The following is a 12,602-nucleotide window of genomic DNA, read 5'->3' as shown; positions in this document are numbered from 1 at the left end:
GACAAAGACCCCCATGTACTTTGTTTCGTGATAAAAACCCCTTGTACTATGACCATGAGACAAAGACCCCCTTCTGTTAGTCTTCCGTCTGAAAAGGCCGTTACAATATTTTTTAATCCCCATACCACCCTTATAATTGTTTGAACTAGACATATAGAGAGAGAAAAATAAAAAAGAGAAGTAGAGAGAAATAGAGATCGAATTGTATTCGGTAGGACGATAAGCACACAACCACTCCCCATATCAAAATCTAATGAAGCACACTTCTTTCTCAAGAGGCCAATATGATATCGGACAATTGTGTCACTTCAGGCCGGCGTAGGAGCAACCGAGCTGGAACTTTCACTTCTCCGAGCTGTGTTCTTCCACTAACCAAAGAAAATGTCGAGAAGGGTAGATAGGGTCCTCGTGTGGCTGGAACTTTCACTTCTCCATCCCCCACTTCATAACTGGCTTAACATAAATAAATGAAAGAACAAGTAAACAAAACTATTCACTTACATTCCAGATACATTTTTGGATTTTAATCTCATAAGAGATTAAATCCAATGGGTTTGATTCGTCAATTACATGAGAAATTGCACCTGCACACTTGATTGAAAAATTAGCTTTTCTCTTACAAAACCCAATTTTGAACTTGTCCCACATTGGAAAATTATAAGCTTTGTTTTTAGTATTTTAATAGGAGTTGATTTACACTCCTTAGAGATGATAGAGGAGAGTATGGGGGTTTGATACCGCGCAACGCGAGCGCACGCGTGTGCATGCGTGTATGCGGCACAATGAGGTGCACTTTGCTCACACCAGCACCTACCTTTTCTTCATACCTCTTCATAAACTATTTAAAGAGCATGAATTAGACTCCAAAAACACACAATTTTGAAATTCACTCACTCTCTCTCTCTTAGTCCAGTCTGCTACAGTCTCACAGAAGGTTTCTTTGACTCTTCAACTTTGTTGGTTGCAGATTCTCGCTCAAGGCTCTGTTGTATCCTGGGAACGAATTTGTTTGTAACCCAACAGCAAACTCAATGTAACCGAATGGGGGTAAATAACGTTCTAAAGACAGTGTCTTCAGATGTGCTTCAAAGCTTCTCCTCCAAAGTTACGGTGACCCCATTCTTCCAACAATTTTATAACGTTATTTTGCAATGGAGGAAGAAGCAAGCATGATTTCGATCAAGATGATGAACCAAGATCTTGTTCGACTAGACCAGTTTGATGGAGAAAATTTCAGCCGATGGCAAGACAAGATGATCTTCTTTCTGACCACATTGAAACTATACTATCTGTTGGACCCGAATCTGCAATCACTTCCTGAACCCACTGACAAAGACTCAGAAAAACTAAAGAAGGAAAGAGAAAAACGAGAAGATGACTCACTTCTGTGCCGATGACACATACTGAATGCCTTATCAGACCGGCTCTACAACTTCTACAAGGAACTTACATCTCCAAAAGAAATCTAGAAGGCCCTGAAATTCAAATACAAGATGCAAGAAGCAGGTACGAATAAGTATCTTATTGCAGAATACTTTGACTTCACCATAAATGACCATAAACCCATACTGAAGCAAGTTCATGAACTACAGGTGATAGTCAACAAAATTCGATCCCTTGACATCATCCTTCCTGAATCTTTCCAAGTGGGAGCAATCATTGCCAAACTTCTGCCCTCTTGGAATGATTACAGGAAGAAGCTTCTGCACAAGGCTGAAGAACTTACCTTGGAGCAAATTCAACAACACCTTTGTATTGAAAAAGAGTCTCGGATTAGGGACAGTAGGGATAAGACCCTAGCCGGTATGTTGAACTCTAAGGTCAATTTTGTGAAAAACGGATCGAAGAAGACTAACCCTGCATTACAAGTAAAGAAGAAGGATGGGAACTTCAAGAAGAGCAACAATAAGAAAGGATCCGCTATGTTTGTGGAAATAAGGGGCATTATGCCCGAGTCTACCGACATCGGAAAGGCGGAACCAAGTCTGCAAACATGGTAGAAGACAATCTAGTGGCCATGATTACTAAAATCAACATGGCAGAATCATCTTCTGGATGGTGGTTTGATTCAAGCACCACAATCCATGTTTGCAAAGACAAGCCCTTGTTCAAGACATATGAAGATGTGACTAATGGCTAGGAGGTACAAATGGGAAACCAAACATGTGCCAAAGTTGATGGAAGAGGCAGCGTAGAGTTGAACTTCACCTCTGGAAAGACACTGACTCTCTTGAATGTTCTCCATGTTCCTAACATTAGAAAGAACTTGGTCTCAGTAAATCTTATCTATAAGAGGGGGTTCAAAGTTGTCTTTGAATCCGACAAATTAATCATATCCAAGAATGGGATGTTTGTTGGAAAGGGATATGGTTTTAATGGTATGTTTAAATTAAGTATTAATGAAGAAAAAATTTCTGCTTATATTGTTGATTTTCTCTTTATAGCATGATAGATTAGCACACTTAAATTTTAAATCCATAAAGAACATGAGCAAACTTGTTATAATTGCTTACAGTAATGAATCAACTGAAAAATGTGAAATATGTGTAAAATCTAAAATGGCTAAGAAACATTTCCCTAGTGTTGAGAGGAATTCTCAATTTCTATAACTAATTCATTCTGACATCTGTGACCTCAATGGTGTATTAACTAGATGAGGTAAGAGATACTTCATAACATTTATAGATGATTTTTCTATGTACACCTATATCTACCTTATGAGAGCTAATGATGAAGCCTTTGACATGTTTAAACTGTATAAGACTGAAGTTGAAAATCAACTAGAAAAGAAAATTAAAACCCTTAGAAGTGATAGGGGTGCTGAATACTTTAAAAATGAGTTTAATTCTTTCAGTGAAGAATTTAGAATAATACATCAGTGTTTTGCTCCCTATACCCCTCAATAGAATGGCCTGTCCGAAAGGAAAAATATAACACTTACAGAAATGATAAACTGCATGTTGTTAAAATCTAATGCACCCTTAAGCCTGTGGGGGGAAGCACTCCTAACAATCTGTCATTTACATAACAGAATTATTTCAAGAGTTAATAGCAAATGTCCATATGAATTATGGATAGAAAAAAATCCTAATTTAGCATATCTAAAAGTGTAGGGGTGCTTAGCATATTATAGAGTTCCAGATCCTAAAAGAACCAAGTTAGAACTCAGAGCTAAGAGAAGTATATTTGTTGGATATGCAGAACATACCAAGGCCTATAGGCTTCTAGACTTAGAGTCCAACATAATAATTGAAAGTAGAGATATTGAATTCTTTGACAATAAACTGTGTTCTGAATCTACAGAAAATGAATCCACAAAAAATGACAGAGAACCTGAATAAGAAACTCAGATCTCAATACATGTTGATAATAATGAGACTGAAAGAAGAAATGACACAACTGTAACACATACAATAGGACCTAAAAGAAGTCAAAGACAGAATAGAGAAACATTTAGGTTCAGATTTTATCTCTACTTAGTCAATTGTATTTTTGATTGAGTCTGATAGAGAGAAGATTTTAAATAAGATACTTATTGTCCTAAACATTGAAAATGATCCAAAAACCTACAGTGAGGCCATGACCTCTAGAGATGCTGCCTTTTGGAAGGAAGCTGTAAATGATGAAATGGATTCAATAATGTCAAATAACACATGGATACTAATAGATCTGCCTCCATAATCAAAACCAATAAAATGTAAAATGGTGTTTAGAAGAAAATACAACACTGATGGAACTATACAAACTTTTAAGGCTAGATTGGTAGCCAAAGGATTTAGTCAAAAGAAAGTGATTGATTACTTTGACACCTATGCACCAATGGCTAGAACAACTTCTATTAGAACACTTATAGCATTAGCATCCATTTATCACTTATCTGTTCATCAAATGGATGTTAAAATTGCTTTCTTAAATGGTGATTTAAATGAAGAGGTTTATATGGAACAACCAGAATGATTTGTTTTTCCTAGAAATGAGAAGAAAGTCTATAAACTGGTTAAATCACTATATGGATTAAAACAAACACCTAAACAGTGGCATGAAAATTTTGATTCTTGCATTCTAGCTTTTAGTTTTAAACATAATAGTGTTGATAGATGCATCTACTCAAAATTCATTGAAAATTATGGAGTAATTGTATGCTTTATGTTGATGATATGTTTATTGTGGGTACAAATATGATTGGCATAAATGAAACTAAAAACTACTTATCATCTGCCTTCAAGATGAAAGATTCAGGAGAAGTAGATACCATATTGGGAATAAAAGTTAAAAAACATAGTAGGGGCTATGCATTAAGCCAATCACATTATATTGAGAAATTACTTGAGAAATTTAAGCATTTAGGGTTTAAAGAATATAGCACGCCATATGATTCTAGTATAAAGCTAGTAGAAAATACTGGTAGAGCAATTGCACAACTTGAGTATGATAGTGTAGTAGGAAGTTTGATGTTATGCTTTGTACCAAACCTGATATTGCATTTACAGTAAGTAAACTCAATCGGTTTACAAGTAACCCCAGTGTAGAGCACTGAAAGGCAATTGGGAGAGTTCTTGGGTATCTCAAGAGAACCTTGGAACTTGGCTTATTTTACTTTGATTATCTAGTTGTACTAGAAGGGTACACTAATGCAAGTTGGGTTACCGGTAATGGAGATACAAGTCCACCTTTGAATGGATTTTCGTCCTTGGTGGGGGTGCGATCTCTTGGGCATCCAATAGACAAACTTGTATTATCTCACTCGACCATGAAATTCGAATTCATAGCCTTAGCGGCTGCTGAAAAAGAGGCTGAATGGATTAGGAATTTATTATTGGATATAAAACTTTGGCCTAGTCCTATGCCTCCAATTTCAATTTACTGTGATAGTGAGGCAAATCTGTCAAGAGCCTATAGTGGTACCTACAATGCTAAGCCCAGACATATAAGTCTAAGACATGAATTTGTTAGGCAATTAATTTAAGATGGAGTCATCACTATAACCTATGTGAGGTCAAGTAAAAACTTGGTTGATCCTCTTACCAAGGGCTTGGCCAGAGAATTGGTAAGAATGACAGTCAAAGAGATGAGATTAAAACCATTTACTTAGTCACCTGTAATGGTAACCCAACCTGAACTGAAAAACCATCAGTATTGGGTTTAATGGGTAACAACAAATTACAGCAATGTGACTGTTAGCACTGACATTGAGAAATTTCCCATCACAACATAAACAGTGTTGTCCGTTATGATGAGAGGTTGAGTTAAATTCTTAATGAAGTTTTGAAATGTGTCAAATAACGGAACACATAGTGAAACTTCACCTATGTGAACATAGAAGTGGTGCCGCTTTTCATGAGAGTTTGGATTTGCTCTTGGGATTGTTCATGAAACAATGAAAAAAGCACATGGCCATAACAGTGCTGAGCAAAACTTGAAACTCTTGCAGAGACTGGACATTTTTGTGTGTATGGGTATCTCCGATCTATCTTGAGAGTAATTGGTTTAAGGTTTTACCACCAATAACTTTGACAAGGCTCTGAGATATTTATACTAATAAAAGGTTTAAGTTGATAAACACATTTTGTATGCATAACTGTGTCATAGTAGTTTGGATTGAGAGAGAACTATGTAATTGATCAATCAATGTGGGGGATTGTTGGATTTTAATCTCATAAGATATTAAATCCAATGGGTTTGATTGGTCAATTACATGAGAAATTGCACCTGCACACTTAATTGAAAAATTAGTTTTTCTCTTACAAAATCAAGTTTTGAACTTGTCCCACATTGGAAAATTATAAGCTTTGTTTTCAGTATTTTAATAGGAGCTGATTTACACTCTTTAGAGATAGTAGAGGAGAGTATGGGGGTTTGATACCGTGCAACGCATGCGCACGCGTGTGTGCGACGCAATGGGGCGCTTTAGAGGCACACTTTGCTCGCACCCACGTGGCTTGCGAAGGGCGACTTTGGTTTTGGTGCGATGCTGACCGTTGATCACCGTTGATGAGATCAACAGTCACGATTCGATCGGGTGTGATCAAGAGGCGCAATTCAAAGTTAACAGTCATTAACTGTTAACTACTTTTTAAACAGTCACAATGTTTGAAATTGTGACTGTTCAAGGTGCCTTATCTGAACCTGCACTTACCTTTTCTTCATACCTCTTCATAAACTATTTAAGGAGCATGAATCAGACTCCAAAAACACACAATTTCGAAATTCACTCACTCTCTCTCTCTCTCTCTCTCAATCCGGTCTGCTACAGTCTCACAGAAAGTTTCTTTGGAGACTCTTCAACTTTGATGGTTGTAGATTCTCGCCCAAGGCTCTGTTGTATCCTGGGAACGAATTTGCCTATAACCCAACAGCAAGTGGGGGCAAATAACGTTCTAAAGACAATGTCTTCAGACATGCCTCAGAGCTTCTCCTCCAAAGTTACAGTGACCCCATTCTTCCAACATACGTAGCTTGGAGTAATTTATGACATAGTAAGCCATGGCAAACTGGATTTGGTTCTCAGAAGGCTAGATGGACTCGATTTCTCGGGCGATGCAACCTTGAGACATCAAGATCTCACGGTGTTCTTCGGGGACATCGGGCAAGATGGCCACTACCAGAGGGTACGCACTCTTGACCTTGCGCTGACCCTTGACTAATCCAACAACTCCCTTCACGTAATCACCATTACCGACGAGAAACGTCATGTAGGCCCTCTTGGAGTATTCCCCGTTGGGGGGTCGCGACCTTGCCGCCAGTGCCTGTGAACACATCCACCAGCACTAGGAAAACTGTTGACAATGTCCTGACTCCTGAGACTGAGGTGAGGAGTGTTGGGAAAGTAAAGCCAGCAACGCCGAGGATGCCAACCTACTCGCCTTTTGTTCCTAAGCTCTATAATGGCTCCCCTATGCTCCCTTAAATAAGCCTCAAATGAGGACTAAAGTCATGCCAAAGGTAACCCAAATGAAGTTTTTGGGCTTTTACGATTTTCTAATGTTATTATTGAATGGATATGGAACGAATGGGAATGGGGTGCAGCCAACTGTCGATCTAGCCTTATCACCTGAATATATGGACAAGACTACAGAGAAAATAATATTTCCTCCGTTCAGAGAGTCGAGAGAGAGAAAGAATGAGAGAAGACCATGAGGGAGCGGAAAAGAAGAAAAGAAAGGAAAAACAATAGGTTAAATAGGTTTCAAGAGAAAAGGGGCAAAGAAAGAAAATATAAAAATTTAATAGGATATTTTAGTAATTTAACGCATTCCGCCATGTGACTAAATGGTCAAAAGGGGTCTTTGTCTCATAGTCATAGTACAGGGAAGTCTTTTAATAGGATATTTTAGTAATTTAACGCATTCTGCCATGTGACTAAATGGTCAAAAGGGGTCTTTGTCTCATAGTCATAGTACAGGGAAGTCTTTGTCACGGACTCCATAATACACGCCTTTGTAATTTACCCTTCTTGGTCGGATTTTAAAACATTGATTTTTTGTAGTAGATTCATAACCCAAAACACTACGATTTCTGATCTGTTTCCAATTCATCTTGGTATATTCTTTGTTATGGTTAACCATGCATCATTTTACATGATTTTTTTTCTTGAAAAACATCTAATGAATTTACGTGCCTTTTTTAATCTCTGCTATTTTGCTTGCTTTTTCATTCTAATTATTATTGTCAATTATAAATATAGTATAGGTGATTTTGTTAAATATTCAATCCGCCAAAAACTCTAAAACCCCTGTCGTTGTCAATTACAAAATAAATTTGAAGAAACAGGATACGCCAAACATCATTCTGACCCTGAAAAACAGGAATTGAAATCATTTGCCAAACACAAACTAATACTATTTGCAAAGTGCCAACTGCCAACTGGCTGGTTGGTAAGGTCACTACTAGTTGTAGCGGAGACTTGTTTATCAAAATATGGACACATATGAGTGGGTCCCTTAGCCTACAGAATAGAATTTCTCATCATCCAGGCACTTATGAATATCAGAAGTTACGTAAAATGTCAGCAAACTCGTTAATATCAAAACCAGATATTGATGTAAGCAGATCCACAGACGTGACAGCCCTCCCTCTCCTGACTGCCCGTCTTTTCTTTTGATAAATGCTCTCCCCTTCCAAGTAGCACAAAAGTTGGCCAGAAACTAACTATCAGCCATCACGAGCTTCTCTCCTTGTGGCATCGTGAAGAAGTTCAATGTCGACTGAGGTAGCTGAACATATCGCACCACCGATCCCGTGATAAAGCAATTCCTCACTGAAAGCTGCAAATTGGAACACAGAGAGATGATCAACTGCCACCCAACATGACCAACATAATCAAGCTATTCAAACCTATATGAAATCAAGGATGTTGCCTCAGGATGGGTTTGAAATACAATCATACAAGCCATAATCAACCTTCAACCCATGTTTCTAACCTGATGTGATCAAATCTAATTTTGTTCAATTCTAACCCACCCACGTCAGGCTAGGTAGAAAAAGGCTAGACTTGGCGAAAATACATCAGAACCAACAGTAAGAGAATAAAGAGGTCAGTCTCATGCTCATAATAGTCATTGACAGGTCAACCAACTAATCAATCAAGGGCGTACTGACTGCATCACTAATTAGTTAGTTGGTCACCATCATGTGGTCGCCTTAAGCATTGATTAGATCAACTAGGTCCATCGTCCTGGTTGACTAAGCCAACTACAAAATTATTTTAAACTCTTATTTGCTCTGTTTTTATCTCTAACAACATGAAATTATATCATATATACCTATGTTTTGTTATATGCACGTTAGTAGCATCAAGCAGTTGTGGTAGCATGTGGTTGAATGATGGTATATGAAATAAAGACAAGGCATAACCACATAAGATAAAGGATGAAATAGGGAGAACACATCAAGTGGTCAAAGTGTAGTCATTCTTTGAAAAGTATATGTTGTGTTTGTGCCTAAAATTCTTTATTGAGACCCTTTCATGACCCACTATGAACCAAGTTAAGAAAAACCTGAAGATAAATTTTCATAGTGGTTTGTGGTGATAGTAGGGATGGCAATTTTTCCCATCCCTGATGGGGACCCAACTTCCCCGACCCCATCGGCTCGGGGATGGGGATTGTTTTGGTGGGGCGGGGACAAAGACGGAGACGGGGATTGGGGTCGGGGATGGGGATTGAGGTTTCCGCCCTGCCCCTGATTATGTATATATATATATATATATATATATATACATATATATATTAAATATATATTATTATATTATTTATATTATATATATTGAAATATATTTAAAACATTATTTATAATTTAAAATTTTATTTATTTTAAGTACATTTATTTTTCATAAAAAATACTGTTATCTAAAAAAAATTCAGGGATTCGGAATCGGGTCCCCACGGGGAACCCATCCCCGTCGGGGATCGGGGATGGAGGACAAATTTTATCCCTGGTGGGGATCGGGGACGGGGATGGGGGTTAATTTCAGAATTAGGGTCGGGGATGGGGAATATGACCCCGCCCCGAACCCGCCCCATTGCCTTTCTTAGGATAAAGCATAGGGCCCATAGCCCACCACTAACCACCATGGGGGTGTGGGGGTAGAGCCCCCGGGCAGTATGGCACTGATCCATATTCAGCTTATGGGTTCGACTCGAATACGATACATTATGTTGTTTGGGGGTTTTCTCTTTTGTGCATCTTTGGCTTTCTAGAGAAGTTGAGTTTGAGACTTTGGGTGTATTGGAGTTTAGGGTTTCTGTGAGAGAGGTTGTGCACAACATGTAATCTTTATCATTGTTTTTATATAGTAATTTCTGCTCCTCCTTTGCCTGTGGGCTTATATAAGCCAAACCACGTAAATTTGTGTGTGCATTGTCCTCTTGCTTCTCTTTATCTTTGTTTTACTTCATTTTCTTATGCCATTCAAATTTGTGTTTCTGGATTTAGATGTATCATATCGTTCTTTTTTTTTTATATGTATGATATCATTCTTTTATTGCATATTAAATATCTGTATTAACATATATTGCATAAAAATCTTAAATTTAGAATGTTTATTTTTTGTGGTTAACTAATCAGTGCCTAGGAGCTGACCGGCCACCACATGCCCTAGGGAGGCCAAAACAACTACCCATTACCTCACTGCATTGACAACACTGAACCATAATAAGTCATATGTTTATTTTGTTTTCTTTTATTTTAGCAATGCCGCATGCTTGGACTCCTAAGTGGATGAAGTGTCTGTGTCAAGCACTTCATGGATTCTTGATGGACACTTCAACATTACATTTTCCTTTATCTACTTGCTTAGTTGACATAAATGAATGACTAATATAGCAACAAATGTCATATTGTCATTGTTTTTCGAAACCATTATTAAGTAACAGAGATAAAGTTGTAGACCTTTTTATGGATATATAGTGTTAGAATTCGAAAAAAAAATATGGACAACATTTTGTAGTAAAAAATAAAATTTAATAAAGGAAAAGGAAAGAGAAAACAAAACAGAGAGAGCGGTCCACAATAGAAGAAAGCCACTCAGATCCAGATGTACAACCCTACCAAAATACTAGCTACTCAACATACACAATTCAGGCGACTCTGAAACCTCCAAATGGCCATACACAAAATGATCCAAAGAACCAGTCCAACAAGAACAACAATCATCCATACTGATAAGAGCACTAAATCGCCTGCTTCCTACCTCTGCCATAGTATTGCTCCTCCCTCTTCCCCTAATATTCTTAGATGCACATTAATACCACATACTGAGAGTTCATCTCCAGGTAAAAGACCTTTAAGTCTTTCATCTTACATCCTGGCCTAGCAAAGCCTGTGGAAGAGGTAGGAACGATGAACTACTTTACCACAAATTAAAATAGTTTTCGATGCAAATTACAGAAGAATTCTTTCTGTGCATTTATATTAGAATTCCATATGTCAAATTAAAATCCCTTAACATTCTCATCAATAACAAAAAGCCTTGACATTAGATTTCCAAATTAGAACACTTGACTAGACATCACTCTTTTTTATCAGCACTCATATATCCACTATCAACTTAATACCATTCTAAATTGAAGCCTTCATAGCTCATACCCTGTAAAGTTAGACCTACAATGTTCAAGAAAACCTAGGCAGCAAACTTAAAGAGCCTAGCTACAGTGCCTGTATATAACATTTCTTCAATTAAACCCTAAGTACCCATCCATTCGCAGTTTCGCACGTGTCCTTCCTTTCAGAAATTGGGAAAGCATTAGTATCCAATTCGACAAGTCTAAACCATACACTTCTCAGAACAGTGAATTTTCAACAGTGCCTTGTACCATAGCTCTTCCAATTGATTAGGTGTCAACAACACCCAGAAACAGCATCTTCAGTCCTCAACAATGAACCTACATTTCATTGCATTCGTATTCCTCGTCATGTTTAAATCAACGGCATAACTCTGAATGTTCTGAAAGTACCATTACCATAACTCCCAATCTCTAAAAAGATCAAATTACCGTATTTTCTGATTTGTCAGCTAAATGTTGTTTGAGTCTGTATTCCCTACTGTTAGAACTTAACAAAGGGGCTTTCTTTTACTTCATCAATTAAAAAAACAAAAACACCTTGACCATTTTAGTGATCAAGAAAATACTAATTACTGCACCCAGAAACTCAAACCCTAGACCTAGATTTTCATATGGCGCTCACTCAGGAACAGGAACCCACTTAATTCTGTTGACAATATCATGATTCTGAGATTGCTTTTAGAAACTAAAAGTTAGGAAGTATGCAAACCATCAACGTTCGGTATCAACTTTGTCAAAAGCAACCCAATGAACGAAATGGGAAACGAAAGTGGAATCCCCAAAAGATCAGAGAGACGAAGATACCATGTGAGGATACTTCTCTTGATCAACCACTCTAGTGTTCTCGAGCTTAATATTCAGATATTGATCAACAGAATGCAGAGTCCCCCTAATAGCGAGGTCGTTCTTCAATTCGACCGTCACTTCTCTGCCAACCAAATCCTTAAAATACGAGAAGAAGAACAACTGCAAAAGTAAAGAAACAAATGAGGATCAAACTAAAAAACAAGAAAACCCATGAAGAGAAGGGGAAAAAACACGATAAGATCAGATGAATTGAAACAATTCAATAAGACTTCAAGGAGACTTTACCATCTTTCGTCTCTCCGAAAATTTAAAAGAAAACGAAGAGTCGAAGGCTTCTCTGTTTGCTCTGCTAGCCCACTCCTAAATTGGTCATAACAAACATGATGGAATGTTGGAAAAGGAATGCCCCCATCTTAAATGCGATTATGAACACTGTGCAAGAACCGTTTGATTTTGTCTGGGGATTGATAAGCTACATCTTGAAGACGTGAACAGTATCAAAGATCCTAAGCATCATGGGCAAATGATTCTAATCCGAGGTTATTCTCTGCTTATGCAAACTTGAAGTTGGGGATGTGGAGCCAGCGAGGGCGAGGGTGAAGAGTGAAGACGGCAATCAGTCGAGAAGTCCGGCCCACAAATTTTTGGGCTTGGACTTAGATGTTATGTTAGGCCCGCTTGAAATTATAAATAATATAACATGGCATTTCTCTTAAATTTATCATAACTTAA

At 37.7% G+C, this 12,602-nt stretch overlaps 1 pseudogene across 1 annotated transcript; it reads right to left on the bottom strand.

Annotated features, from left to right (window-relative positions):
• Window positions 1-7,808: 7,808 nt before the first annotated feature.
• LOC148879383 (sm-like protein LSM2) lies at window positions 7,809-12,294 on the bottom strand (annotated as a pseudogene). The gene is made up of 3 exons (XR_016104209.1): window positions 12,156-12,294; window positions 11,868-12,029; window positions 7,809-8,264 (listed from the first exon to the last, which is right to left on the bottom strand). The product of XR_016104209.1 is annotated as a sm-like protein LSM2 (transcript).
• Window positions 12,295-12,602: the final 308 nt, after the last annotated feature.

The sequence above is a fragment of the Nelumbo lutea genome, chromosome 1, assembly GCF_056320005.1.
Source record: "Nelumbo lutea isolate HS-2025 chromosome 1, American lotus-T2T, whole genome shotgun sequence".
Lineage (NCBI taxonomy): Eukaryota > Viridiplantae > Streptophyta > Magnoliopsida > Proteales > Nelumbonaceae > Nelumbo > Nelumbo lutea.
The sequence above is the reverse complement of the archived record's forward strand: the minus strand, read 5'-3'. Positions and strand labels throughout refer to the sequence as shown.